Below are 24,209 nucleotides of genomic sequence, written 5' to 3'. Positions count from 1 at the left end.
TGGAATGTTTAAATAAACAGGATAAAAACTGAATAACTCATGAGGATGATTTTAGATGTCTACAAGGAACTGAATTAAAGTAACAGAATTGTATACATTGTGAGGTTTTACATCAAAAATTTAAAAGTCAACAAGTACTTGTTTACATTAAAATAATCTAGGTTTTTACACTAAGTGTAATAATAGTATTTCCCTCCTTGGAAAAGAAATTGATTTTTACAGAATCAGCATAACACCAAGTTCGATTGTGTGCAGGTCTCACATATCAGTTAACATGGAGAGTTGGGGAAAGGATTGCTGTGAATGTATTAAAATAAGTGTGAGTTTTTATCTTTGCCTAAAGGGGGACACAATATTTGTAAAGTATTAAATTAATCTTTCAGCACCATATTAAGGAACTTGCCTATGTTGCCTGTTTGTAAAGGTCTGCTTCTTTTAAAGAAGCAACAAAATGGCTCACATAAGCTTATGGCTACTTAAAAAGTAGCAAAAGTTGCTGCTTGTCCAAATGGTTCATCATAATTCCAACCAATATATTTTTGATCATAGGCAGTAGACAATTTATCCTGAAGCCATGAAACACGCAGTCTTCTTCTTGTACCATGAAGATGAGGGGGATTAGAGACCTCAGAGATTCAGCCACAGGTTTTCAAGGAACATGAGGTCTGGACACTGAGGGGTTTTGCCTTATTTCTCTCTGAGGATACTTCAATGCTTTTTTACTCTCTGCCTATATCCTTTCTGAGACCATATCTGCAGGATCTACAATCTGTATTGATGGAGAAGGAGCTTGCCTAACTCAAGAAGAAAAATCCCACAAAGCCACTGATCTGATATTGCACACTGCAGGTCTGGGCCTGCTTCAGAGGAATTTGCCTTCACCCCAGTAAGTCTTGGGAAATTCTTGATAACATCCAAAACCACAGGTAGCACCAGTGTAATATGCTCACAGTGAGATACCCTACTTAACAAGCATGAACCACATTCTCTGCCAGCTTTGGTTTCAGAATGGATTCAAGATACAGTGCACTGGAATAATTTAACTAAAGTGACTGTAGCATGAATCATAGTAGCGAGGTCCTCATTGAAAAGAAAAAGGTCATAATGGGTCTTTTTATTCTCCTCCTACCTTTTGGCCATCAGATGAAAACTTTAATGTTCCATGACTCCCTTTAAAAAGTCCATCCTGAAACTTAGCATGTTAGAACAGAACACTAAAGGGGCACATCATTTTGATAAGAGAAAGACAAAATTCCCTTATGACATGTTTGGAAAAGATTTAAACAAAAGCAGGATTCTGCTCTTCTATTTCCACATTATACCAAAATATGTAAGATTCAACCAACCCCCAAGGAATATTCTCTAATCACACTGTATCACTCCATCGTGGGCATTGAGCACACTCCTGATTTACAAAGCAAAAGTAATTACTACAGTGCTGGAATTGGAAGTTCAATCAATTCTACTTCCAAAAAAACAGCTAATGTGTTAAACAAGTTTTAGTTAAAAATCTCCACTATATTATCAGGAAAGAACAAAAACAACATATCCAAGACCTGAAAAAAAAGTCAAAGGTAGACTGTTTTTGTCCTAAATTATCTGAATTCTCCCTATAATCTGTACTCTCCAGATGTGTTTACAAAAATGGAGGAAGATTAGAATTACACAAATAGCACAGTGAAAAGTGACCAGAGGAAATGGGGAAAAACTTAGGGAAAGACAGTTATACTTATCCAAAAACCACCAGAAAAATCCAACAAGCAAGTGAAAAAGCAAGAAACAAAAGATGACAGGGGAGGATTATGTCCCTATTCCAAAACAATAAAGTTTTTTTTAAGATTTAGCTAACATTAAAATACTTACCACTAATTTCAGAGGGAAATACTACCTTAAAAGAATGATTTAGTTTTAAAAAGTAATTAGAAAGACAAGAAAAGGTTACAATTTAAGAGTACATTTTAGCACATCTTTCCAATGAGTCATCTTAAAAAGTTTCCTTGTACATTTTTGCTATTATGTAAAGTATTATTAGTATGAATGGGCATACCCTAAGCTTACAGGAAAAAGGTGAAAGTAAACATTTTAAGAGCACCCAACAGATACAAAGAACTCTTCAAAACATTTTTAAATAAATACAATATTAGGCCAAAATAGATATTTTCAGCAAATGCTATGTTCACTTTTGTGGACTTCCCTTAGCAAGGACAGATTTTTTTTATTTCTCCTTCACCAAACATAAGCCGTAGTACATCACATCTCATTTAGCTGAAGGTACACATCCAAAACTGCTCAATTCAGTCTGTAATTAGATGTACTACTGGATTCCTCACTGATATTAAGCTCTCATACAGCAGCATCTGTGAGCTTTCATCTCATATTAGTTATGAGATTCCATCCCACCCTGATGATGACCAATATTTTAAATCCAATATTTTAAAAAGTCTGATTTTTAAAATAATTGTTCACTATGCCTTCTATAAGATATATATTTAAAAAAAACAAAAACCTAAACAAACAAAGACCATCCTACCAAAACAAGACAATGCTCACACTTTTCCCTTTGGGGAGAGGATAACGGAATAAAAACATGTGACAGATGTTAGTCACGTCACTTAATGCAATATTGGATGGCAGTCAGATAATATAGTGATGAGCGCAGCATACGAACCTATATAGAATAGAATCTAAAATTCAAACATACTGACTACACCATCTTTGTTGTTTTAATCAGTGCAGTTTAACAGATACTTATTCTGATAAACCATCCCATGTGTCACCTGATTGCAGCCTGTGTACCAGTTTGAAAATCTCTGTCCTACTGCATAACAAATCTTGTTTAGAGTGTTAGAAGTCCTACACTGGGCCTGTTACTCCTACCCCATATACACAGATACTAATCTTTTATTCCTATATACAGATTTTAGCAGTTCTTCAGCAACGCACACATTAGTCCATATGCCTCTTTATGCCTTCTCCTTCCATTCTTTTACTTTTGAACACCCACTCGCTCGATATCTCCTGTTTCCATTCTCATTCTCCTCCTCCTCTCCCTTTTTCTATCCTAAGGCTGCTCCAATCTAGGATTTTGGAAGCCCACAACTTGCACTGTGCAAGGTTTTATAACCTTGAAACAACTGCACATAATAGGATATTCACCCCAAATGTTCTTAGACTACTCAAAGCATCAGTTCTTATTGAAGACAAAAGAATAAAACAAAAACTGATATATCTAAGCCAAGCCATTTCTTAGATATGATAATACAAAACACTGTTTGAAAATGTTCCCAAGAAGTGGAAATATCTCATTTTTAAACACCAAGACACCTTGTCCAATTTGCTTCAAATTTCACAGAAAAATTCAAATCTGATAAATTGCATGTGGAAGTTTCAGATGGATTGGTTTAGTTTTGGCAAAGTCAGAGTGGGTGATCAAGAAGAACTCTCCAGAAAGACAGAGACTAGCATCTCTCAACAGTGATTCAAACATCACTTGGCATTTACGGACAGAAGCATTGTGCACATATTTTTTCCACTAGTCCCTTTAGAAAAATAAGGCAATTGGTAAAGAGTCTCTTATAACATAAGGCTATTAAAATGCATTTCTATACTCATCCAATCATGAAATTATCCAAAAGTATACAAACAACAGAAGCTTAAAAAACAAAGGACCAATAAAACAAGGCAATTGTTAACTTCTTGTGAACCTGGAGAACACCTCCATCTGGCAAATTCTACAATGGCTATAAAGTTATCATACTAAGCAGAGTTTTTGAGTTTAAACAGCACTGTCTGGAATCTAGACATACCATCTTGTTCTGTAAGATCTGATGTTATCACAAGCTAGATTTTGTAAAGTCTAATCAGGTCAGTTGCCCTCTGAACCAGCCCCAGCATGTTGTTTTGTAATGGAGTTACACATGCTGCTGTAAAAGACATCTTTCAGATGAGACATAAAACCAAGGTCCTGACCCCCTGTGTAGTTATTAATGGTCTCCTGGCACTCTTTATAAAAGCTGGGGTAGGGTCCTGGCTAACATCCAACTCTAGTAATAACATTCTACTTACCTACGATTACCCCTGCAGTTACAATGAGAAGATACTCTCCACTTCCTGTTCTAAACTGTCATGTAGTATTGTTGTGCACTGTTAAAGAGTTCCACATTTAATCTGAGATCTGCATTTCAGTGGTGCATTAATTTATCTGAGCGTATAGTTTGTTAAGTACTTAGAGACCTTTTGGAATAAAAGGAGCTTTATATATGTGAGCTAGTATTAGTAATGATAAGGTGTAGGTCTTAGGAACAGGAAGCACACTATCATTCCATAATCTGCTGTCACTAACAGTATTCCAGGTGCCATCATTATACCCCTCCCCACTGCACCAAGAACCACCATAAAAAATGTATTTTCAAGTCTTCTGCCACATTGCTTTGGGGTGGGTAATTTCCCCACATGAGCAACTATAGTGATCATATTTTTCCATAGGACATCATATTTTATCAGAGACAAGAGAAACTACAGAAAGATGCAATCACTACAACCCGTAAAGGGAAGCGTATACATGCATCTACCTTACGGGACAGGAAAATGCATTTCCCTTAGTTCTGCAAAAGAGGAAAATTGATGATTATAAAAGTGCATTGAGTGGGAAGGAAGAAAAGGTGTTTAAGAATGATGGACGTTGGGGGAAAAGTGAAAGAAAAGAGGGCTGGAGTGTAGTGACCCCAGAAGAGAAAAGGATAAGGAAGATTAGAAGAATATGGCATAAGGCAGTGGCTCTCAACCTTTCCAGACAATTGTACCCTTTTCAGGAGTCTGATTTGTCTTGCGTACTCCCAAGTTTCACCTCATTTAAAAACTGGTTGCTTACAAAATCAGACATAAAAATACAAAAAAGTGTCACAGCACACTATTACTGAAAAGTTGCTTACTTTCTCATTTTTACCATATAATTATAAAATAAATCAATTGGAATATAAATATTGTACTTACATCTCAGAGCATAGTCTATAGAGCAGTATAAACAAGTCATTGTCTATATGAAATTTTAGTTTGTACTGACTTCAGTAGTGCTTTTTATATAGCTTGTTGTAAAATTAGGCAAATATCTAGATGAGTTGATGTACCCTCTGGAAGACCTCTGTGTACCCCTCAAGGATACACGTATCCCTGGTTGAGAACCATTGGCATAAGGCACTGAGGAAGGGTGCAGGTGAGCAAACAAATGGTTTCAGCATGTAAATTTAGAATTTTTAAAAAATACAGCTTATATCAGTTATTTTAGCATTACTTTGGGATTATTTAACAATTGACCAAAACTTTTGAACCTCAAAAAAAGGTTTTGGCTAGCCCGGTATACGTTATTTCTAATTTCCTCACACCTGTGCACTTCCTGGTTCTGAATCAGAAATAACAAAATATCAGTAGGAAAGGCTGATGTCTCAGTATTTCTGGCCTTACCAGAAGTACCGGAAAATACACAGGAAAGCATGTTCCTTAACTGTCTACCATTCATTTATACCACACCCTTGACCAGAATATCCAAACATCTACAGATGCAAAGTTCCTCTAGAAAAAATAAATATAATAATAAGTAATAACTAATAATAAAATAAGGGCTGGTTCATATTTGTGACTAGGATGTGAGAGTCTCAACATCTAAACCAACAACTATATGTTAAGTTTATATCTAGCTATATCAGGGGTCTGCAACCTTTCAGAAGTGGTGTGCCGAGTCTTCATTTATTCACTCTAACTTAAGGTTTCGCATGCCAGTAATACATTTTAACGTTTTTAGAAGGTCTCTTTCTATAAATCTATAATATATAACTAAACTATTGTTGTATGTAAAGAAAATAAGGTATTTAAAATGTTTAGGAAGCTTAATATAAAATGAAATTAAAATGCAGAGCCCCCCGGACCGGTGGCCAGGCAGTGTGAGTGCCACTGAAAATCAGCTCATGTGTCGCCTTCGGCACGTGTGCCACAGGTTGCCTACCCTTGAGATATTAAAGTATATAACTACCACACAGCAGGACTTTCTCAAACTGACACAATCTGAGTGAGGGAAACTGAAAAGGCATCATTAACACACTAAATCAAAAATCTTAAATCATTAATAAAACTCATGCGAGTCGATATAAGTTTAGCAAGCTACAATGACAGTCAGTACGACGATATTAATGTTATAGGTACTTCAGAAAAGCTTTAGCTACACATAATGAGTTATTAATGTATTTAGAATTTTGCTGCTCATAAGAGACAGCTCCTTTCTGTGATTAAAGACAGCAGCAGTCACACAGTCTCATAACAGCACCAACTAGTACCATACAAAATAATATAATGTAAGACACTGACTAAAACTGCAGTCAACAGAGTGGTCACAATTTCACTCCTTTTTACGTGTACAAGGCTCGAGATAAGGGGGTTTATAAAACCATAGAAAGCTGATGCCTGCATGAGCTAAGAATCCCTCTGCCTACATTGTTCTGGGTCTGTATCATGTTTTCCCCTCTCTCGGGGAGGCCGACTCCAGTGAGTGAGATTAGAGAAGGCCTCTCTAGAGCCTGGCAGCGGCAGCTCTCACATTCACTGGCTCTCACAGAGAGTATTTCAGGGCCGGGTCACTATTTAGCAGGAAGGTGCACTGGAATTCCCGCAGGCGCAGTCTCTGCCGGTTTCACCCGAAACTCTCACACGCAGGTCACCAGCCGTGGGGTGGAGGGTGGTGTATATGGCACCCCGGCCCCTTCGCTGCACCCCAATCCCCCTTCTTCCCTCCCTGCACCCGCAAGGGGGCCGGCCATCAGCACTCCCCCCCCCCCCCCGACGGAGGGGCTCAACCCACAGGGGCCCCGGGGCGTTCCAGCCTCTCCCTTGGGGCTGCCCCTGACCGACGCTGCGTCCCGGGGGGGCTTCCCTTAACCCTCCCAGCCCCTCCAGAGAGGCTCCTCATAGGCGCCCCTTCCCAGCCAGGGGGCGCCCCGCCACCTCCGGGCGATTACTCCCCCCTTCTTCCCTTAAGGGGCTCTCCCCTCATAGCCGCGGGGGGGGGGTTAATGCTGCCCCTGCCATCCCCCGGTCTCCCGCCCCACCAGGGCCCCCGCCTGCCGAGCCGCGGGGCTGCTGCCTCCCCCGGGAGCCGCCGCTGCGGGAGGAGACAGCTAAGCCCGCGGACTAGGGCCGGGGCCGGACGGGGGGGGACGGGCGTACCGCTCGCTCACCTGCCTGCCACGGCCAGTCACCCCCTCACGGCACAGCACGGCCAGCAGCCCCGCTCTGTGTACTCCGGAAACGGCGGCTCCTCAGCCGGCCGCCGGGGGGAGGGACCAGGCAGAGCGGGGCGGGGAAGAGTCGGGGAGTGACGGGTGGGGAGGGGAAGAGAAAGGGGGGCCGGGGCTGTGGGGGAGATGGGGAAGGCAGAGGGGGGGGGATGGGGCTAATGGGAGGAGAGGGAGAATGAGGAGCCAGGGTGGGGGGAGAGGGGAAAGCAGAAAAGGGGGGAGTCCGGCTTCATCTTCCCTCTCCTCTCTCTCCCCCTTTCTCCTTTCCAACACCTCTTTACTCCTCTTTCCCGCTCCCCCCGCCTCTCCCTAGCTCTTTCCATCTCCTCAGGAGAGGGCACTATGGGACCAGGCTGACCAGAGAGTGCACCCAGTTAAGCACCCCATGCAAAGCCCCTTGAATTGTCCAGGCCTTCGAGTATTGCACTGAAGTGTCCAGAGAACAGGATGGATGCTGCAGTGATGTCCCAGGAGAAGAATGAATTCGAGAAATGAACTTCAAAGGCACTTTAAGAGAAACAGGTGATGTGAGGAGGGGTGTGTGTTGTGATGCTGGGAAGCTTAGGTTGTTAAAACCTGATATAGAAGGGGAGGCGGGAAAGAAATTAGTGAATATGTTGTAGCTGAATAAGCCACTAATTTGCTGCTTTGATATGTCATAGTTAAGTTGGTTGAGTTTCCTTCCTTAGTGCAGAAATTATTATTATTTTATGCTGGAGGTTTTTAACTATTCCTGTCCACAATTTTTTTTAAAAGGCTGACTAAAAGAACATGATAATGCAACGTCATTGTTAAATGACATTAGACTGGAATTAGAGAACTTTCAGTGCAGCATATCTGCAAAGTGCTTTCTCACCAGTCACTCATGATGTATTTACTAGTGGTTTTATGCACTCTTCAGGAAATGTTTGAAGTGTTGTGTCTTCAGGGCAGGAGTTTAAACAAATTTATTAACACACAATTTGGATATTGATGTAGAGTTCCTGTCTGTACAGGAACCTTGGCTGCAGAAAGTAATGGGTTTTCAATTCCAGGAATACTCCTCTGTGAGGGAAACTAGGATTAATGAAGGGGGAGGAGTAATGTGTATTTTTTTTTAATGATATGGGGTATTAATTTGAAAAGTGAACAGGAATGTAATGCAGTCACAGAATAGGCAGGTGGAAGTTGGATTAAATAGTAACATTTAAGTAGTCCTAATAGAGTAGTTTAAGAACTCTTAGCCTGGGGAGAGCCAAATGTTTTGTTCCAAAGGCCTAAAAGTCTGATGGGCTTTCATTAACTCAGAACAAACTCTGAAATAAATGTTTTGGAGAAGATAGTAGCAGAATTAAATTAACCCTGTGGGAAGCCTGGTCAAAATCCCTGGAGCCACTGGCTTCTCAACAATTGATGGAGGCTGAAGGGCTGGGCTTCTAATGAGACCTTGCTGTGTCCTTTTCACATGTTCCATATCTGCCTCTTGCTAGTAAATTTAGTCTTCCAACTAGTAGGTCTCTGGGGAAATTTTCAAGTTCTATGACCATGGCACGTGGGCCAGATGCAACCAGGGAAGAGATGGCTGGAGCACAGCTGGCTACTTCACCAGGGTGGGCAGTCAGGAAGCATAATGGCCCTTGTGGCATTATTCCTTCTACTGGAGGGGTGGAACAATGAGGCTTCTACTTTGTTTTAACCAAAATGTGGGTACGGATTGATAGAGAGAAGGGAGATTGAGGAGTGAGTTAGAAAAGAGAAGCTGGGGTTTGAGAGAGTTTTGTGTTGGGAAGGAAGGAGAGACCGACACTATAAGGAAGATGATAGAGAACACAATATAAGAAAAGAAAGAGGACTAGATAGAATGAGAAGAAGGAAAATACATTTGAAGCAATGCAGGAAAAGAGACACAATACCAATGTTAGAAAGAAAAAGTGGAGTGAAGCCAGAAAGGGATAGAAGCTATTGTAAAGGCATGGAGCGAGGGCATCAAATACATTTTCAGAATGTATTAAATACAAAGGTGATTGACAGTCTTACTGTTGAGAATACAAAGACTTGTATTCCTTTGTATTGCAAGGGGTTGTGGGTTTGGAGGGCATGGCAGTGTTGTTTTTCACCCTGACTAGTTGGCTTTGTCCTTTGAATAGTAGGTGTCAGGTAAATTTTTTAAGCCCTGCTGTAATAAAATATTAAAAATACAAGAGTGAGAAAGAAGGGGTAGAAAGAAGGGCCCCTTACTGACAAGGACAAGCAATACTGGATGAAAAATAAAAAAATGTGTTGGTATATAACTCATTGGATGATGAGCCTTGAAGTTTGGTATAAATTTACAGGATTGAGTAGGAGATAACATTTCTGGGTTTTTTTGCCTCTGCTTTTTTGCTTCTTACATGTTTAGATGAAGTCTTGATCCTTCCAGTACTTTAGAACTTCAATAAAAACAACAAGGAGTCCGGTGGCACCTTAAAGACTAACAGATTTATTTGGACATAAGCTTTCGTGGGTAAAAAAACCTCACTTCTTCATCTGAGGTTTTTTACCCACGAAAGTTTATGCCCAAATAAATCAGATAATCTTTAAGGTGCCACTGGACTCCTTGTTGTTTTTGTGGATACAGACTAACACGGCTGCCCCCTGATATTTAGAACTTCAATAGGACTAGTCATGTGTAAAGTTATGCACATGTTTAAGTGTTTGCAAGATAAGAGCCTTAATGATCACACTGGGCCTGGTTATGTCCTATTTATTCACACTGACTGATATCTTGCTACACAAATAATCCTGTTGAAGTCAGTGGACCTATAAAACAGAGAAAAGTGCTAACATCAGTAAAGATGGCAGAATCAAGCCCTAAAATGATCATGCTGATTTTACTTTCCAATATATCCTTACGTATCCCTATGAAACTCTTACAAAGCTGCTAATTTCAACATGTGGGTCTGTACCTAAAGGTGAGACATTTAAATTTTAGAATTACTATTGATGAAGGTTATAAATGAAAAGTGTCAAAGTCCAGGAGGTTGATAGTAAAATTCTGGCTCTGGTGCCAAAATCTGTGAACCTGATTACATTAATGGAACAACAACAACAAAACCATCAACACCCTTTTAGATGTGATCAGTATATGTTGGATTATGCTAATTCAGTTCCGTTCAGTCTGACTAAAGTCCATACTACCTAATGTATAAAAAAGAGTAATATTCTTATGTAACTAAAGAGAAGGAGAACATACATAATGTGCTGGCTATTTATATAGACATTCATTTTGACAGTTCTAGTTCAATAATTTTCCTATATGTGTAGCTGAATATCCTTATTCATGTTTTATAAATTATCAGTGCAATGTTTACTTTTTCCTAACTTTGGGAAGGTGGTAATAAGATCAGCTATTGATTAGAGTGATGAAATTTGCATACAATGGCTGTGTTTAATTACAGCTGTTCATTTCCTTTGAATGTTGTGTATTAATATAAATGAGAGGTACTTTCCAAAAACTCCATTGAATAGGAAGGGAAGGAAATCTGTGCACTGGTGGAACAAAGAATGTAACTGCTGTTTAGAGAGAGGAAGCCAGCTTTTAATATAATTAAATGTACTATGAGTGCTTCTGATCTCATACGTTGTAAAAGGAAGAAACCATTAGCTCAGAGAAAGGGCAGAATTGGCACAATCTGTGGTAAGGTTAATAATAAGGATATTCCTATCAACAAGGTGTAGGATAAGATTAGGAGGATGAATGCTGGTAATAAAACTCCTAAAGAATGGGTTGTCTTATGTGCAGTAAAGGAAAAAGCTGATTTACTAGGGATTTTTTTTATCTGACAGGGATGTTATGTGTAGGAAAAGGAAGTATGAGAAATTCAGGATAATTTTGGAAAACAGTGGAGATCAGTAATATTCTGTAATATCAACATTGATTTCCCCTTTGAGGGGGCCTATTATTGTAAGCAGGGCTGGCCCTAGACCAAATGGCGCCCCAAGGGAAGAGCGTCTTTGGCGCCCCCCCCTTCATTTGTTACATTTTTGAATACCTTATTTTTTATTGAATTTGTAGCCCATTTTAAGACTTTGATTCATGATATGCATACATGATTTATCTCTGTCATATAAGATGATAAATTTGCACATTGTATTTATTCATGCCATGTATAAGCAAATAAAAAAATTGTTTCTTCTAAGCTTATCATATCTTTTAATTTTTTTAACTTTTTAAACAGCATCCCAAGCATAGGTGGCGGGTATAAGAGGCCAGGGAATGCTAAGCCTCCCCAAACAGCCGACCTGCCGTCAGAAGGATGGAAGCCCCCTCCTGCACCCCAAACCTGTCATCCTTGGCCCCATCCCAGAGCCTGCACCTCCTCCTGCTCTCTGAACCCCTAAGCCCCAGCCCAGAGCTCCCTTCTGCACCCCAAACCCCTGGCCCCACCCCAGAGTCCGCACCCTCAGCTGGAGCCGTCACCCCCCCTTGCACCCTAACCCTCTGCCCCAGCCTGGAGCCCTCTCCCACACCCTGAACTCCTCATTTCTGGCCCCACCCAAAGTCTGCACCCCCAATCCAGAGCCCATACCCCCCTACCCCAGCCCAGGGCCCTCTCCCGCACCCCAAACCTCTCATCCCTGGCCCCACCCCAGAGCCCGCACCCCCAGCCAGAGCCCTCAACCTCCCTCCCTCATCCCAACCCCCTGCCCCAGCCTGGTAAAAGTGAGTGGGGGGGGAGCGCAAGCAACAGAGAGAGGGAGATGGAGCGAGTGAGCAGGCAGGGCCTCAGAGAAGGAGAAGAGGAAGGGGGTCGGACATGGGTGTTCAGTTTTGTGCAATTAGACAGTTGGCAACCCTAGAAGGTGAGCAGCAGGCGGGGGCCTGGAGGAGGGGATGAAGAGGCATTAGAGGCAGGCAGAGGAGGGCCTCAGAGAGGGGATAAAGAAGCATGAGCGGCAGGGGGGCCTCGAGGAGGGGGCAGGGTTGCCAGGCATCTGGTTTTCGACCAGAATGCCTGATTGAAAAGGGACCCTGGTGGCTCCAGTTGGCACCACCGACTGGGCCATTGAAAGTCCGCTTGGCGGCACAGCAGGAGCCCAGGGCTAAGGCAGGCTCCCTACCTGCCCTAGCTCCACACGGCTCCCGGAAGAGGCCGCCAGGTCTCTGCGGCCCATAGGTACTGGGGCAGCCAGGGACTGGGAAGCTCTGCGCGCTGCCCCCGCCCCAGTGCCAATTCTGCAGCTCCCGTTGGTCGGGAACCATGACCAATGGTTCCCGACCAATGGGAGCTGCGAGGGTGGTGCCTGCGGGCGCAAAGGCAGCAGGTAGAGCCTCCCTGGTTGCCCATGCATCTAGAGGCCGCAGGGACCTGGCAGCCGCTGCCTTGGAGGTGCAGTAAGCATCACCGGAACCGTGCACTACAACCCCCTGCCCCACACCGGAGTCCCTTCCTGCACCAAAACTCTTCATTCCTGGCCCCACCCCAAGCCGGAGCCCTCACCACCCCCCTGCACCCATACCCCGGCCCAATGCTCCCTCCTGCACCCCACTCCCCTGTCCCAGCCCGGTGAAAGTGAGTGAGGGTGGGAAGAGTGAGCGATGGTGTGACGGGGAGGGATGGAGCGAGCGGGAGGCGGGGCCTCGGAGAATTGGTGGGGCCTCGGAGAAGGGGCGGGACAGGGGTGTTTGGTTTTGTGTGATTAGAAAGTTGGCAACCCTAAGAGGGGGCCGAGTGGGACTGGGGGTAGAGTGTGGGTGGAGGTTTGGGGGAGGAGGTTGAGCAGAGACAGGCCTCAGGGCGGGGCCATGGTCCAGGCGCGCGCAGCCTCCCCCAATGGAGGAGTCACACACGGCCCATGACCCCAAGCCCAGCCCCCAGGCAGACGCCTGGGTCGCCTGCCCTATGAAGGCAGGGGAAAGGACTCGATGACCTTTCAAGATCCCTTCCAGTTCTATGAGATAGGTATATCTCCATAAATGCGTCCCTGATTGTAAGTTAAATGTACATAAATCCAGTTGTTATAATATGTTGAAGTACATGAACAGAAGCCATATAGTATTGATACTTGAACTGTAGTGAAAAGGCAGTTTTAGAAATGGATATACTGTGCATTTTGTACAATACATTATAATTTTGTGAGGCCACATTCCTCTACTGGATTGTAGCCTGACTACTCTTGCCGTCTGTGGATATTTGACAATGCTGGGATACACATAGTCTAATAAGACTTCTAAAAATAAATGTCACAAATCATTCATTCCAGTTGTCAGGGTAGGAATAATCCTGTTGTCCTGGAGCCCTGCACAATCAAAATCCCATTTCATACACGTGAAATCTAGTTATTTTCTGTCTGACAAAAAGCTGCTGACCTGCACAGACTGACCATTGTGTCCAATCTGAGGCTCAAATGAGGACTGGCCTCCTGCCCAGTTTCTTTATAAACACCACCAAATGACAAGAAAGTAATGATTTGTCCCCTCGCCAGCCTGCTACTTTGCTAAATTCTCCCACTGCTTCCATTCAGCCAGTCAGACTTTGGGAAGAATGCACATGACTAGCTACATGTCTACAAACAAAAATGAGAATCAGGTTATAGTTGAAAAAGTCACCTTAAAATACTCACCATAGTAAAAAATAAATAATTACAAATCTCTCTTACTTCCATGAGGTCCAATCAAATTCTCATTGAAGTAAATGGGAGCCTTTCCATTGCCTTCAGTGAGAGTTGGATCTGCCCAATGTCCTGCCATCTAATGTACTGAGACTCCCCACACTGATTTTTCTCATATCTGGGCCTGATGTCATCAATAATATTAAAAACAAAAATTCTCACTTGACTGGCAGCAAATAAACTTTTCAAAAGATGGCCAACAAGTAAGAATGTTTTGGAAGAGTGACATATAAGCATGACTCCCTGCAATCCATTTTGTTTACAGACCACAGAAGAATTTCAGTTATTTTTAAGGTCAACATCCTTAGTCCAGAGATGAAGCAGAAAAAGTGTTTGTTTTTAAATAGTAGACATCATTAGAGAGCTGGTCAGAAGTTTTACTGAGACAACTGCCTCCAGGTAGCAGTGCTGAATTGGAGGACTGGACTCTGAAGTAAACTAAACTTCCCCTTCCTGCCCCCACCAGCCACACCAGGTACAGACATAGAATTACCCCAATTGCGCGCACACACACTAGTAATCTGAATTTGATATTTTTATTTCAGGAAATAAGTACATGTATAATTGTTTTGAATGCCTGATGACTCAGACGTCTGGGATCTCATTCTGCTTGTTTTCATTAAAACTTTCATGAAAAGGAATTAGCCTGCAAAACCACAAAAATGCAGTTTGCAACCAGGATGCTGGCAAAGCAGTTCGCAAAGTAGTTGAAATACTGGAGAAGTTCATGTATTTTAATAATTTATCCTGATGACTAACAAATTATTATGCATTTATTATTAATTTTTTAGGTACCAGCAATGGGCTTAGAGCTGTACAAAACATGGAGGAAATATGGAGACATTTGGGGCCTGATCCTGTGAGGTGCAAAGTTGAATTGTAGTTGGCAATGGATGGCACCTTGTAGGACTGGTCCCTTGAAGGCTGCCATAAAAACAGATATGCACTCCATGTGTGAATGAGGGTTAGATATAAGATGGTTTCTATGTTTAGAAATGTGAGTGTAGTAAGGCAGAACACACTAGTGTAAGGTTCTGAGTGGGAACCAATCTTAACTCTCAGTAACTATTATTATGATATATATTCATGTCTCAAAAAATACTAGTACTAAAACACCACTTAAGGAGGAATAGAACAGACCATAGAGTACATTTTGCTGACAGAGGTTTAAACAAGCATTAGTATAAACTACCTATTGGATTTTTTTCCAAAATGTGTTTCGCTAAGACACTAAGTGCCAAATCCTACTCCATTTCCTCATATGACTAATCCCAGTGAGACTATTCACATGAATATGATTAACAGGATTTGGCCCCAATCCTTATGCATCTTGAATTGGACATATAAGGCAGTTTTAGTCATTTATACTCAAGATACATGTTAATATATGAGCAGTAAATCTTGACGAAAATGGTTTTTTTAAAAAGAAATAATACTTAATATTTAGGAAATGGTCTGGTAACGCTACCACTAAGATTGCTTTAAAGAGTTTCTGTGCAATGGTTACTACAGCATGGGGGACTGAAAACTACTACATTGTGTTGGCTCTGGTGAGGTACTGTAGCAAACTTGACTTGAACAGCCATAGTGGTAATCTTATCACCTTTGGCCTACAATGGATATTTTCTGTTATGAAAAGCTGCCAAATAAAGGATAGTTTAGAAATGGAGAATGTGATACTGTGAAAATAATTGTGCCAAGTTCTAGCTGAAAAACTCTCATTAATGTCAATGGATGTTGCACAGTTAAAGCCCTGCACAATTCTTTGATAATGTACAGGAAAGCGTTGTTGACACAACTTAGTTCATACACACCTCCTTTCTGGAATTTCCTTTATTAATATAAATTTATTTTATTACAGTAGTGCCCAAAGGCTCCAGTCTGGATTGGGTGCCCATTGTGCTAAACACTGTACAAACATACAGGAAGATATTTTCTCAAGAATAATTAAATATAAACCACAACCTAAGCTTTCTCCTGAAATGGCTGTTTCTAAGTGTTTTCACTACATCTTCTACCTCAACTCCTGAGCTGAAATGACTATCCAAGGTACAGAGCAACAATGAATCAAGCTCACTGAAGTTACACTAGTGCAAGACAATTGTAAGTGAAAGGAGAATCACGCCTGATGAGGCATATCTGGCCTGTCTAGCAGCAGGGGAACAATGAGTCAGAAGTCCTGCCTCTTCCTTCCTTCACTGAATAGTCCTCCCTCTCCCTTTGGAGTTTTAGCAATTGACCACATATTAAATTCTCCTAAAATGAGAGGTTTGGAGGTAAGAATGGTTTACTATTTTTGCTGTCCATAGTTAAATAGCTGCTGCAAACTGTACCTGCCCCTCAATTTTTATGAACTTCACACTAACTGATCAGATATTTCAATACAAATACACATACCTAGGATTCTTTAGCTGCATGTAGCAAAAGCAACCAAAAAGATGTATGTGGATAGTAAGAATGGAAAATAATAAATAGTCCATTATATATTCATTCAGCTCTTTTCTACTATCAGAGATTGCATATGTTCATTTCTTTTGGAATTTGAATAAGAGAGAGACACATACCATATGGGACCTTATTTAAATTAGCATTCTACTATCAACAAATTATATGCATCTTAGGGACCTTTGCAGTTACAGCAGAAAGAGGACAGAACAATGGTAGGAATCCTAAAAATGGAGTAATAACATGCAGAAGGGATTATCATCTATAGACAGAATCTATACCCAGCTGAGGTCATTTCAGTTGAGCCATTACAAACATTGAATCTATCTCCCCTTGTAAGTATTCTCACACTTCTTATCAAACTGTCTGTACTGGGCTATCTTGATTATCACTTCAAAAGTTTTTTTTCTCTTACTTAATTGGCCTCTCAGAGTTGGTAAGACAACTCCCACTTGTTCATGCTCTCTGTATGTGTGTATATATATCTCCTCAATATATGTTCCATTCTATATGCATCCGAAGAAGTGGGCTGTAGCCCACGAAAGCTTATGCTCTAATAAATTTGTTACTCTCTAAGGTGCCACAAGTACTCCTGTTCTTTTTGCGGATACAGACTAACACGGCTGCTACTCTGAAACCTATCACAATAACGTTCGCTTTCTGCATGGTTAATATGTACTAACTCAATATGAGGTAAAGATGATACGAAATGTCTCATAAGAAATTTCTTTGATATTCCATTAGTGTTTGTTGCAGCCAATTTTGTATCCAGTTCAAAGATGACCTTGATATGTTTCAATATATTTGTATTTTGCCATCGGGACTGCTTTTCCACAAATACCATAAGAGATGCTTGAACTATAGGTTGTTACAAGGAATTGAATGATTAAAGTGCACACACTTTGTCATATGTTTTTGTTTTCCATTGTACCAAATGTTCTACAGGGAGCAAGACGGTGAATAAACTGCAATATCTTCAGCTCTGGCCATCAGCGGTAACATCCTGAGCAGGGGAGACAGAATGGAAATGCAAACATTTTTTCTAGAAAGCAACCTTAGGGACCATTCCATCCTGATGTAGAAATGGCACCCAATGAACACTCATAAGCAATACAAAAGCACTGTTAATATGCCCCAGCTTTCAAACCAGCAGCGCACATTATCCCTGACTGTGCAGATTATTGCTGCTGGAGAGTGAATGATGGGTGCAATTGTGGGAGGATATGATTTGCCATTGCCAGGAACACAGGACCACAAACTTGACCTCTGTGCCTACCAACAATGAACCCATGCCTTCTGTTGCAGAGTGGCCCCTCTGTAGGTTTTGGTTGGAGTGTGCTTTCTGCCATGCACATTTGGCACTAAGGGGGTTGTGTTTTTCTCTTTATACTGGGGAAGTAATATATTGACAGGATCCAGTGTTTCCAATTCTGGCAATCTGATTGCAAGTCTTGTCATAGAATCATAGAAAATTAGGGTTGGATGAGGCCTCAGGAGGACATCTAGTCCAACCCCCTGCTCAAAAGCAGGACCAACCCCAACTAAATCATCCCAGCCAGGGCTTTGTCAAGGCGGGCCTTAAAAACCTCTAAGGATGGAGATTCCACCACTATCTGGTGTTTTCTTAAAGCTACAGTTCCTGGAATCATGAGATTATGTGATCATTTCAACCCAAACTATAATTTGTTTAGGGCCCTGTCTCATGATTTTTGAACACTTGGGACTAGCAATACTGCATGGTGCAAAATTAGGATTAAGTTAAATTAATATGTGGATATACATCTTGACCATATTAGATACTGTAGTTGTTTTTCCATGAGCATATAAACAGTGAGCATGTAGCAAACTGAATTTAATCCTTCCTACATATTTCAAATATAAGGACAGTAATCTGGGCAGAATGCACATACATCCAGTGTATAAAAGAGACACATCTAATTCCTGGATTCACAGATATAAATACAGAAACAACAATGGAGTAGACCTAAAGCTTGTTAGCACCCTATTCTATCCTTTTATCTTTTGAAAGATATGTCCCCAATCCTGCAATAAGATTCATGCAAGCAGATCCTGCCAAGATCTCATTGCAGGATTGGGACCTAAAATTGTATAACAGAAATTCATCTGATGACATAAATGTAGATCAACTAGTATAGCTCCATAATATGTCTGATTCTATTCCCATTTAAGGTAATGGAGATTTTGTGATTCATTTCAATGGGAGGAGGATTGGGTCCACAGTTTATTAATTAAGGATCACATTTTCAGGTGGTTTCAATCTGGCCTCTAATCCAGCAAATAGTTGAAAATGTCAGAGTGCTTAGGAGTTGAAAGAATTATTCAGCACCTTGCAGGATGGATTGCAAAATTGTACCTGCAATTTAAGGGCCTGAAATTATTTGCCTTATAATCATTCCTGTATTACCACATGTGTTCTTTTCGAACTCAAAGAACTGTGATATGCAGACAAGCAAATAAAAAATACGGGCAGAGAGTTCAAATGGAATATGGGGAGGGAACAATGTCTGTGTGGAGATCAATTTTAGAAGGCTCCACAAAAGTAGTGAGATTTATAGAGAGACTATGAAGATAATTCTTGGCAGAGAAGTGAGAGGCTGTCTTTTGGCATCTACATTTAATTTTTAAAAAATCAGGTTAATGGTGTTATCCTATTTCTTCTTCTTCTAAAATAGAAGTATAAATTACAGGACAAATTCTTTGAAATTGAGACCAACTGTAGTATGTTTGAATGTACAGTTCCTGAGAGGGTTTTCAACACTAGTAATAATAATTAATAGCTTTAAAAAATTTTGATAGGATACCTCATCTTTCACTGACACAATTTCATTAAATTGCAATGATAGCAAATAATAATTTTATGAAATCCTGTTTATAAATAAATATCAAAGTGTTTGTTTATATTTTTTAAGACCTAGAGATTACTTTAGCATATTGCTGAACAACCGTTTATCTTTGCTGACAGACTGGTTTACATTACTAGGGTATGTGCTACAGTGCACCAAATGGCATTATCCAATTGGCTTTTATTTTTAGGCCCCTGTCTAGAAGACACAAATTGGCACACCATTGCTACTCCAGTCATGTCTGTTATAAACCCAGTAGCAGCCCCACTGAGAGAGGAGGAAGAAGACTGGCAGTGGGAACAGCAGCAGCACATAAGTGTTAAATTTTTTAACTCCAGCGGTTCAGATACCAAACATTGCCACACATGAATGTTACTGCCTCTCTGCCATTGCTCCCCCAGTAAGGGTCCCTGATAATCTAAAAATGAATAGTGTGCAAATAAGCAAAATATCATCAATGGCAGTCACCTCCCATTTGCTCTAGAGAAAGCTCTAATTCTCCAAATATGTGTATTACTCATGCTAATATTGGAAAGAAGCAAGCATTCTTCAAAGAAGCAAGCATATTTTGAAGAATATATACTGAGAATATATACTGGTCCTGACCCCATTGAAGTGAACAGCTGTCTTATTATTAACTTAATAGTAGCAGGAGCAGTTCCTAATTATGTAAAAAATGTATTTTTGCTATCGACCAAAATAACTCTCAATTACACATTTATATTAAAATTATTTCATTTGTAAAAAGGACATTTTTCAAGAAAAGTTTAGCATTTTCTCAAAAAGAATTACTTTCAGGACATTTACTCTCTATAATGTAAATATATTCTCAGAATATAATGAAAACCTCTTAGGAAAAGTAGTTATTGTTCCACAGACAGCAGGCATAGTAGCCACCTTAAAAAATTAAATAACAGCCCTTTGCAATTTTTTTCTTTCAAAATACTACACTTGAAATCCTGATTACACTGAAGTCAACGGGAATTTTGCCACTGATTTCAATGGGGCCAGGATTTTACCCCAACTGATTGGCTCATGTTACAGAAGACGTACAGAAACAATAATTCCCTCTGTGGCCTTAGCAAGTCACCCAAAGTGTGGGTATGGTCAGGAAAAAATTGGAAAACAAAATCTTACTAGAAGGATCTGCTTAGTATGTACACAAAAAAATCATATCTACTTATTTTTTGGATGAATTGATTTCTACTACTATTTAGTTTTGTTAGCATGGCAGAGCCAATGCAGAGAGACAGCTTTTTTTCTGACTTGGGCATCATCAACAAAATTGTTAACTTAGTTCTGATTTCAGAAACTCCATTACCTGTCATATGAAGTCAGAAAGAGCACGGCTCGATATTAAGATCCCACTTTAAATATGTATGCCTAGGAATTGCTTTAGAAAAATCTCTTAGAGTATTTGTAAAATGAGAAAATTTAATTTGAAAGCCAGAGAAGGGCAATAATAAAGATAGAAACTCACAATGCTATTTTTCCAGAGTCACTTTTCAGAGTAGAACCTGACTTCAACTTCTGTGCTTCAACTTCCCTAATTTTCAAAGTGGGGGAGAAAACACACTCAGATGTTGTGAGAATTGATTAGTTAATTTTTTATATAATTTGTAAATATGCTTCAAATAAACTGTATCTACCAATTTTTATAACACAACCAAATCAGGCATATCCTTTTATAATAATGTTAGCTTCCCACAGTAAACAATAAGAATATATATTCAGAGTTGCTGTTGCTTTTTCACTGAGGAATCCCTATGTCTGAGAAAGAACAATTTGTATTATCTTTTGGGGAAAGGACACAATTAAGAACAGGTACCAAATGAGAAGTAGAGAGCAGCGTTGCACTGCTCTCTAATGCCATCTGCTGCTTCAGAAGGAGTAATACATGGAGCTTAATTCTGATCCCATTAAAGTCAATGGTTGTTTAAATGTTCATTTGTGTTCAAACATTAATGTTTACAGCACAATTGCTAGGACCAGGAGAGTCTAGCCTGGAGGCAGAAATCTAAATCTGAAGCAATTCAGTACCATATGAGTATGTGTTCGTGAGCAGCATTTGAACCTGTGATTTCCATTGTAGCAGATGTTATTGAACATTCAAGGTTTTCTGTTTGTTGTTCCCAAAGAAAACCCTAGTTTTTTGCTGTATTTGATTCAAGATACTAGAAAACAGCAGGCTAAATTCCTCCCAGATGAAATGCTTTTGACTATAGGGGAATTAAACCAGGGGTGGATTTGTCCCGAAGACCGGGGTTGTGAATCTGGTAGCAGATGAGTGATAATGAATAACTAATAATAATGACCTTTATTTGAAACAGGCTTCATGGAAAAACTTTGACCTGGTACCATTAGCAAAACTGTGGTCAAAAGAAAGAGGAAAATAATTTGTGCATAGGAGAGAGTGATCCAGTCCAAAGTGAGTCAATGGCAGAACAGAACACTACTTTGGAGCCTCCACAGCCACTAAAAAACACTGCACAAATCTAACTTTTATTATTATTATTATTATGTATTATTCGTAGTAATATTTATTATTCCTTCATGAGGTGCTATATATTAGTGAAGAGATGTGGATCTGGAAGCAAAATTGTTTAACTGTTTCATACAGAGGTGACACTAAGTATATTTTTCAATAAATAAATTGACCAGCCATCACAAACACAGTAAATGATGAAGAATAAGGAAACCACTATTGGATATTGATATGCATCCTTGTACACATTTGCTGAACATGTACTTTGTGGCTCCAGAATCACTAAAAAGTGCTACCTTTGCAGAATGTGGCTCTCAGTAGACATTCCACACACTGTGGACCTGACATAGGAACACAGGAATTGTCATGCTGAATCAGACCAATGTCCAAATAGTTCAATATCCTAGTAACCTGTCTCTGACCATGGCCAGCACCAGAATTCAGAAGAAGGTTTAAGAACCTTGCAGTATGCACATATTGGATAATATGCCCCTCCCCCGCCACCCACATTAGTGTTCACCCATATCTCTAATAGAGATTGGCTTAAGCCCTGAGACTTCTGATTTAATATCCCTTCCACAAAATTTTTATCATTGATGATAATCCTGGATTTTCTTGAGCTCCATATAAATGTCCAATCCCTTTCTCAATCTTGTTAAATTCTTCTCCTCAATGACTTCCTGTGACAATGAGTTTCACAGTTTAATTACATGTTGTCTGAAAAAGTATTTCCTTTTATTGGTTTTGAATTTCCCACCATTTAATTGTATTAAATGTTCCATGGTTCTTTTGTTATGAAACAGGAAGAATAAAAGTTCTCAGTCTGCTTTCTACCATTAATTATTTTATATACTTTTCTAATAGCTCCTCTTTGTTTACCTTAGATAGGAGACAACTATGCCAATATTTTTTCTCTCTTTTAACTGGAGGCTTTTCTATGTCCATTATCATTCTTGTCACCCTTCTCAGAACCCCTTTGAGTTCTGCAATATCCTTTTTCATATGGAGTGACCAGTACTGCACACAGTATTCTAGGTGAGGCTGCATCATTGATTTATATAAAGGAATGATAATAGTCTCAGTATTATTCACCATCCTATTCCTTATTCATATTGTTTGCTTTTCTGACCACAGCTGTATATAGAGCAGAGGTCTTCATTGCATTGTCTACAGTGACATCCAGGTCCCTTTCTTAAATTAATAGTTAATTTAGAACCCTATGTGGTGTGTGAGTAGTTTAATTTTTTCCCCTCAAATGCACATTATTTTGCATTTATCAGCAATGAATTTCATTTTCCATCATGTTGCCTATTTGCTTAGTTTGTTGAGGACTTTTTGAAGTTCCTTGCAGCCCTCTCTGGTCCTGAGTAACCTAAATAACTTTGGGTCCTCTACAAATTTTCCTACTTCACTACTCACCCTGCTTCTGAGATCATTAATAAATATATTAAACAACACAGGACCTACTATGGAACCTTGAGGCACTCAGCAGTTAACTTTTTGCTATAATGAAAATTTACCATTTAATTCCACTCTGCTTTCTGTCTTATAGTCAGTTTTTGTTTCATGACAATATTGTGTCTTTCACCTCATGAAGCCTCCTATGGGGGAACCTTGTCAAAGGCCTTGTGAAAGTCTAAATAAATTACGTAAACTGGTTCTCAGTTATGCTCTACTTTATTGACACATTCAAAGGATTTTAAGAGATTAGTGAGACATGATTTTCCTTTTCACAATGTGTGTTGGCTAGACCCTATAATATCATGCTTTTCCAAGTGTATTGTTGTTCTGTTTTTAATTATAATTTCAACCAATTTGCCAGCTACAGATGTAAGGTTTACTTGTTTATAATTCCCCAGATCATCCCTAGAGCCTTTTTTTTGATATGTGCTACCCTCTAATCCTATGGAACAATGACTGTTTTTAATGAGATTACATATTTTTGATAGCCACTCAGCTGCTTCATACTTTATCTCCTTCAGAACTCTTGGATATATACCAACTGGGCCTGGTGAGTTATTGCTTTTTAAATTATCATTGGGAATATAACTCACTAGCACACAGGAATAGTAAATCTGTTTACATAACAAGGAAACCTGGAAGGTGTGAGAAATCCACTGAAATACAGATGGTGGACCAAAGTAGCCTTGGTGTAAAGAAATCACACTGACCCAGCAACTCCCATTGTCCTGGTCTGTATTATTAGGGACATTTTTAAGAGCCCCTTTATGAGTGTTAACGCCAGTTATGCTTCATCAGTGTTAACAATGTTGGGAGCCTGAGTACAGAGAACACACTGCCTGAAACTAGTGTTTTAAGCACTGTGTCATCTAAACCTGCTCTGAATAGATAAAAATATCCAGTGTTTAAAACTCTGATGGATCTCTGCCTGCACTAGGGCTCCCAACATTGCTGCCACCTTTGCAGCTGAACCGCCGTTAACAGCAGTGGAAAACTTTTGAAAAATATTCCTAGCTTGGACCGTGCCACTGGGAGTTGTGT

The 24,209-nt window shown here is 40.2% G+C and overlaps 1 protein-coding gene across 2 annotated transcripts in view; it reads right to left on the bottom strand.

Moving 5' to 3' along the window:
• Positions 1-7,300, bottom strand: part of GARRE1 (granule associated Rac and RHOG effector 1) — a 96,545-nt gene extending 89,245 nt beyond the window's left edge. The window contains exon 1 of one of the 2 annotated variants that reach the window (XM_054048576.1): positions 7,224-7,300. The gene's annotated coding sequence lies outside the window, so the exon portion shown is untranslated. The remainder of the gene's footprint in view (positions 1-7,223) is intronic. The other variant, XM_054048577.1, reaches the window with a different exon arrangement.
• Positions 7,301-24,209: the final 16,909 nt, after the last annotated feature.

Source organism: Malaclemys terrapin, chromosome 14, assembly GCF_027887155.1.
Source record: "Malaclemys terrapin pileata isolate rMalTer1 chromosome 14, rMalTer1.hap1, whole genome shotgun sequence".
NCBI classification, from domain to species: domain Eukaryota; kingdom Metazoa; phylum Chordata; order Testudines; family Emydidae; genus Malaclemys; species Malaclemys terrapin.
This window is presented reverse-complemented; position numbering and strand designations above follow the sequence as displayed.